Genomic DNA, 6,624 nt, shown 5'->3' with positions numbered 1-6,624 from the left:
CGGGGATTCAGACTGCAGTTCTGAGAAATATTGTCCTCTTATTAGTCTCCAAAAATATGCAGATTTATCTCCTATATAACCCGTGACGGTTTTCTAGAACAAAATTTATGCTGTTTTTTTTAGAATAATAACAAATTTATGCAGTTGTGATCTATTCGAATCTTGGGCCCTGGCGGAGCTACGTGACAGCTGACCTCGGCCAGGGCCCGCCCAGAGCTGGAGCAAAAACCAAATCCACCTAGGCCCAGCCCACACCATCTGACCAGCACAGGCCAGCAGGAAAAGATTTCTCCAAAAAAAAACACCCAGGAAAAGAAGAAGCACCTAGCAGCCGCCGCCCGCCGCCGCCCCCGCCGGATCGTCACACACAGCAGCCGCCGGACCCCGCAGCGCCGCCGCCGGCCAGCGGCACAAATCGGCCGCCGCCCACGGCCGACCATCCCACCGGCACACAGCAGCGCGACGACGGCGAGTCAGCCGTCCCACGGCCCCACGGCAGGCGGCCACGCAGCCACAAGCTGGTGGCAGCGGCAAGCCGGCGACGCAGCTCCTTCTCTGAATCTGATCCTCTCCAACTTTTCTTGAATCCCTGTAAGCTGTACAGGTAAGTTTCTTTGATTCCCTCCCAATTTCTTTCAGTTAGGTCATTGTCTATTGGTATGGGTACTGTGGTAGCATGAATAAACCACTGAAGATCTTGTTTTTCACTCCCTCCGTCCCGAATTACTTTTCTTAGATTTGGGACGGAGGTAATACAAATCTAAGACAAGTAATTTGGGACGGAGGTAATACATTTTATGCAAAGCATTGTTGTTGTTTACAGTTTATGCAAAGGCATTGTTAAAATGTCCATTTGACAGATAAATAATTCACTCAATTCGTGTGTGGTCTTATATGTGCAAGCTTTTGTAATGGACAACTAAACTAGTCTAATGGGGAAACTGTATTTTGGTATAGTTTCTTTTGTTTATATCTACTAACTTGATCTTGTAACAAAGGGGAACAGAGGGCACTTATTAGTAACAACGATTCAGAATTTGAAAATTTCCGAGTTCCTTTTTAGCTTGGCCTGCCCAACAATTTGTTTCTGCCCATCTTATTTTGGTGGGTTATGCATCGGATGCATCGACTCCTGTCTTAATTAAGCAAAGCAAATTGCAAAGAACCTTAGGTTCAGTTTACGGTTGCTGAACTTATGTTATAATCTTCTGTAGAAAGATAAAATGGAGAATCTTTTTTGTTAGCCAGTCGGTAAAATATGCAAAATCTGGTTGGGCCAAATGGGAGGTACCATAATCAACTCTAGTGCAAAAGACAGTTTGTACTTTGGCAGTTCATTTGCTAAATGCCATGATTCCAACAAATGTTGGTGGGCTGCTACACTGAGAAGTTATTTTACATAGTTATGTTTCCTCAAAAACAGAAAATACCAGGGCAAAGAGAATAATCCCTTAACTGAGGAGCAGCGTCTAGGTTACGACAAGACATAATTCGTGTCTTGCCCAAATTTGCTTCATAAATTATTATAGTTCGTGTGGAAATTTATTGATGCATTGATTGTAATGTGTAAGTTCTATTGAAAATCTGAAGTGCAACTTGCTGGATTCATTTAGTTTAAGCTAATGATAATTCTTTTAGGCTGTTGTGGTATGGCTCGGAGTTTAACCGAGAACAAGACCAGAACCGCTCTATTTGTACTTGTGGTATTTGGGCTCTGTTCCTTCTTCTACCTCCTTGGTGTATGGCAAAGAAGTGGCTTTGGGAGAGGGGACAGCATAGCGGCTGTGGTGAATGAGCAGACCAAATGTCTGAAACTGCCAAATCTGAATTTCGAGACCCACCATAGTGCATCGGATCTTCTGAACGACACTTTCAGTTCTCAAGTCAAAACTTTTGAGCCATGTGATGCAGAGTACACCGATTACACTCCTTGCGAGGAGCAAAAGCGTGCAATGACCTTCCCTAGGGATCACATGGTATATCGGGAGAGGCATTGCCCACCTGAAAACGAGAAGCTGTACTGTCTGATTCCAGCACCAAAGGGTTATGTTGCTCCTTTTCCGTGGCCAAAGAGCCGCGATTATGTTTCTTATGCCAATGTGCCACACAAGAGTCTTACGGTTGAAAAGGCCATCCAAAACTGGGTGCACTACGAGGGCAACGTTTTCAGGTTTCCTGGTGGTGGAACGCAGTTTCCTCAGGGTGCAGACAAGTATGTAGAACAGCTTGCTTCTGTTATCCCAATTACCAAGGGGAAAGTGAGAACTGCACTCGACACTGGTTGTGGGGTATGTGAACGTCTTAGCGTTGAATACGCAAACATATGCTCAATGATAACCACATTGTTGTGCTATACACTTTAATTTTTCTTTGCTTTTTTCATAATTTTGTTTAGGTTGCCAGTTTGGGTGCTTACCTGTTGAAGAAAAATGTTTTGACTATGTCATTCGCTCCAAAAGATAATCATGAGGCACAAGTACAGTTTGCACTGGAGAGAGGCGTACCTGCATATATCGGTGTCCTTGGATCAATGAAGCTCTCATTTCCATCCCGAGTCTTTGACATGGCACATTGCTCGAGATGTTTAATTCCATGGAGCGGAAGTAGTAAGAACGCTTTTAGAACATTTCATGGTTGACTCATATGGTCTCCATAGAAATTCTGAACCTTTCGCTCTTGTTCTACAGACGGTATGTACATGATGGAAGTTGATAGGGTACTTAGGCCGGGTGGGTATTGGGTACTATCAGGCCCACCCATTGGTTGGAAGATTCACTACAAGGGATGGCAACGGACCAAAGACGATCTCCAGAGTGAGCAGAGAAAAATAGAACAATTCGCAGAACTTCTTTGCTGGAAGAAGATATCTGAGAAGGATGGTATTGCTATATGGAGAAAGACATTAAATGGCAAATCTTGCCCGAGGAAACAAGATAATTCAAAAGTTGCCAAGTGTGAGTTGACAAGCTAAAGTGATGTATGGTGAGTGTCATTCCATCTGCCACCCTCACAAAAAAGGAGTGAATCTTATCTGTACTGTTCTACCTTTGTATTCAATTTGATTTGTTTCATTACATATCTACCTACAGGTATAAGAAAATGGAAGCCTGTATAACTCCGCTTCCTGAGGTTAAAAGCGTGTCAGAGGTTGCTGGTGGTGAACTAGAGCCATTTCCCCAGAGGCTCAATGCAGTACCACCTCGGATAGCCCGTGGTTTTGTACCTGGCTTCTCAGTTCAAACATATCAGGAGGACAATAAACTCTGGCAGAAACATGTTAATGCTTACAAGAAAACCAATGACTTGCTTGATACTGGAAGGTACCGCAACATAATGGACATGAATGCAGGTCTTGGTAGCTTTGCCGCTGTACTGGAGTCTCCAAAGCTGTGGGTCATGAATGTCGTTCCGTTCATTGCAGATACTTCTACTTTAGGTGTAATCTATGAGCGAGGGTTAATAGGAATGTATCACGACTGGTATGTAAACTGCCGTATTGCTCTCCTGGTTTCATACTTTGGTTATCGCATTTTGTTTCTCACTTATGTTCGTTGTACATTGTTTCTACATTTTGGTAGCTTTGTTTTTTGCAACAGACCTTTTTACTTTTGCTGGTTCACAATGTGGGGAACTTCTCTTTTCTGTTATGAAGTGCATTTACTTCATGAACACTATAAAAAGGGTACTCATGTATTGTTGTGTGTGAAGATAGAAGGATGTCAATATAATCTCCCGTGTGCCAATATCAGTTAAACTCTATATAATGGCATCTCTTGTTACCAAACTCACCTGGGAAACTCTTCAATTTGTGCTTTTGTTAAATGATGATGCACATGTGCCATGTATTTGTTATTGTGCTTTTAGAAATACGAGTTTGCAGATATGCAACAGTTGTACTTCTTGTGTTAGTTTTTGATATAGTTCCTGAGAAGCTTCCTTTTTATTTGTGTGAATCATAGTTTATTTCTTCTTGTTACAGGTGTGAAGGGTTTTCTACTTACCCAAGGACATATGACCTCATACATGCTAACGGTGTCTTCAGTTTGTACCAAAACAAGTAAGCATTGAAAGACCAAGATGTGCTTCTAAATCTGTAGACCTTGTTGGCTGATATTGTCTGATTATTTAAAAACAGGTGTAAATTTGAAGATATACTACTGGAAATGGACCGGATCTTACGCCCAGAGGGCGCAGTTATAATCCGTGACACGGTTGACGCTCTTGTAAAGGTGGAGAAAATAGCCAATGCCATGAGGTGGGAGACAAGACTGGCCGACCATGAGGGCGGCCCTCGTGTGCCCGAGAAGATCCTCTTTGCAGTTAAGCAATACTGGACTGCCGACAGCAAGAGCCGCCGCTAACATGTCTGGATTATTTTTCTCGTTTCACTTCAGGATAACTTTATCCCCGGCAGCGTTAGTTGCAAGTACACATTCGACTGCACGTAGAGAACTGAAGAACCAAACCAGTGATAATCTAGAGAGTAATCTGTTTTCTAGTCATGGTTGGTGTTGTATTTTTCTTTATTTTTGTTTGTGTTGTATTCTTGTTTATTTTTGTTCCTGTTGTATCTTAGAAATCCATGAACTGGAGAGATATTGCTGTTTCCTGCAGTACTGAAGCTGAATAACATACTAGGGACAGTTTCGTTCATACTCTTTTGGAGAAGAAATGTGCCATACGAGCTGCCGCTGCCCTCCACCTGTCCGGCCGGCCGGCCAGCGGCCAGGTAGTAATAGAGTATAGTAGACATCGCCCGTGGAGCTGCCGCCCCGAACAAGGTGAGCGGAGGCTCCGAGGCGACGACACCCCAAGTCAATTTTTTTGATACGCCCCAGGCAGGCACAATATAAGTGAGGCGACGCCCAAGGTTAACATCCTCTGCAAGGTGACTTGTAGCTTTGTGCTGTGATGGCCGACCAACGTAGAGGCCATCGTCTGCAGCCACAAGGAGTGGGTGATGTTGAAGATGGCCGTGGGACTGCGGAGCTCCGGCAAGACATAGGTACTGCTCCGGCTCTGCAGCACTCTTTTATTCATTCCACTAAAAAAAGCACTCACAATTTTTGCATGCACTTACAAATTTCCTCCAGTATATATATTTTGAGCACAAATCCAGCACGCTGAACGTATGCCGCTTTTGAGGAACTTTAGGCCAATTAGTGTAACTACTTGGTATTCTTTGTCCTTATGTATGAACTAATAAAGCCAATTATTCAAGCTAATTATCGTTCTCTCAATTAGGATGCTGTGGTGTGGCACGGAGCTCAGCGGTCGAAAACAAGACTAGAACCGTCGTACTTGCGGTTATGGTAATCGGCCTATGTTCCTTCTTCTACCTCTTGGGCGCGTGGCAAGCAAAACGGGTTGGAGGAGGGGACTGCATAGCAAGAAGGCTGATTGAGGAGACGAAATGTGTGGTTCTGGAGGGTCTTCATGTGGAGACTCATCTTGTCCTCGGTGACAAGCCCTCGTGGAGATGATTGTATCGTCTTCTATGTTTACCCAATCAATATTGGTAGATTTATAATGAAATATGCTCCTATGGTGTGTTATTTGGTGTTATAAGTATGTTTTCGTATTTGACAGTGTCACGGAGCGTAACCATAAATGCTGCCCAAATATCTGAATATGGAATAACTAACTAATCGACGTGTTGAGTCACTAGAGTTCACATCGTGTCGCTCTCGGGAAACCCTAGCCCCCCTCCTGGGGGGACACACGTAGCCAAGGAAAGTAGATAGGCTAATCATGCCATAGATTGCAGCGAATGGGCTTGTCCCTTGTATGCTAGCGGTTCTTGAAGATTCAACACAATGTGGTGGTCCCTAGCAGCATGGTGGTCCAAGCAACATGGTGTCACATAGCTAATACTTCCTCTCCTAGTGGCGTGGCATTATGGCACTACTCCGAGTGAAGGGCCACTCGAGGTTCCAACTCCAAGCGGCGTGGCTCTGCTTCCGACTGGTGTCCTCAGCCAATCCCGAACATCTCTCATTGCATGGTTTGGGATGCCCGTTCTGGCAGGTACGAGCCCCTAGGTTGATGGGCTTGGTTGGGCTTCCTTTGGTGAGTCGATCAATGGTGATGGTGGTTGAATGGTCCAAAAGATCATGGGTCTGGGATAGATGAGGCTAGTGAAAAAAGCTAGGCTCCGACTTCGATTGGAGTCAGGAATGGTGGCGTCGTGGAGGTGATAACTTGTTGGAGGTGTCGTGTTGTAGTTCTCACAATCCTGGTCAAGATACTCTAGGGAAAGTGAGATTTGGTTCTGGATCGGAAGAATGCGACGCTCGGCGATGTGCTCTCCGTGTGGAGCGTTGTTTTGGAGAGAGATATGGCTGGAGGGACCAGTGCCAGAGGTGGGTTTTCATTGGGAACTTGCGTATTAGAGTTCGCAGCAAGGTTTCTGGTAGTCGGCTTTTGGGTGTGTCCTCAAGGTCGTCGTAGTGTGCCTGCTCTTGTGAAGCCAAAGCTACTGTGATGTCTTACTAGAGCACATGTTACATGTAGTCAACTTACGACGGTCGTCTTTCGATGCAAAACTTGCATACTCTCCATCACTCGCCTCCAACAACGGATTTGTCTTGTCTTTAGCTTGTGTGGCCAACTGTTTAGTCCATA

General features: G+C 44.7%; 1 pseudogene; it reads left to right on the top strand.

Moving 5' to 3' along the window:
- Positions 1–315: 315 nt before the first annotated feature.
- Positions 316–4,653, top strand: LOC119303415 (annotated as a pseudogene).
- Positions 4,654–6,624: the final 1,971 nt, after the last annotated feature.

The sequence above is a fragment of the Triticum dicoccoides genome, chromosome 5A (assembly GCF_002162155.2).
Source record: "Triticum dicoccoides isolate Atlit2015 ecotype Zavitan chromosome 5A, WEW_v2.0, whole genome shotgun sequence".
Classification (NCBI taxonomy): domain Eukaryota; kingdom Viridiplantae; phylum Streptophyta; class Magnoliopsida; order Poales; family Poaceae; genus Triticum; species Triticum dicoccoides.
The sequence above is the reverse complement of the archived record's forward strand: the minus strand, read 5'-3'. Positions and strand labels throughout refer to the sequence as shown.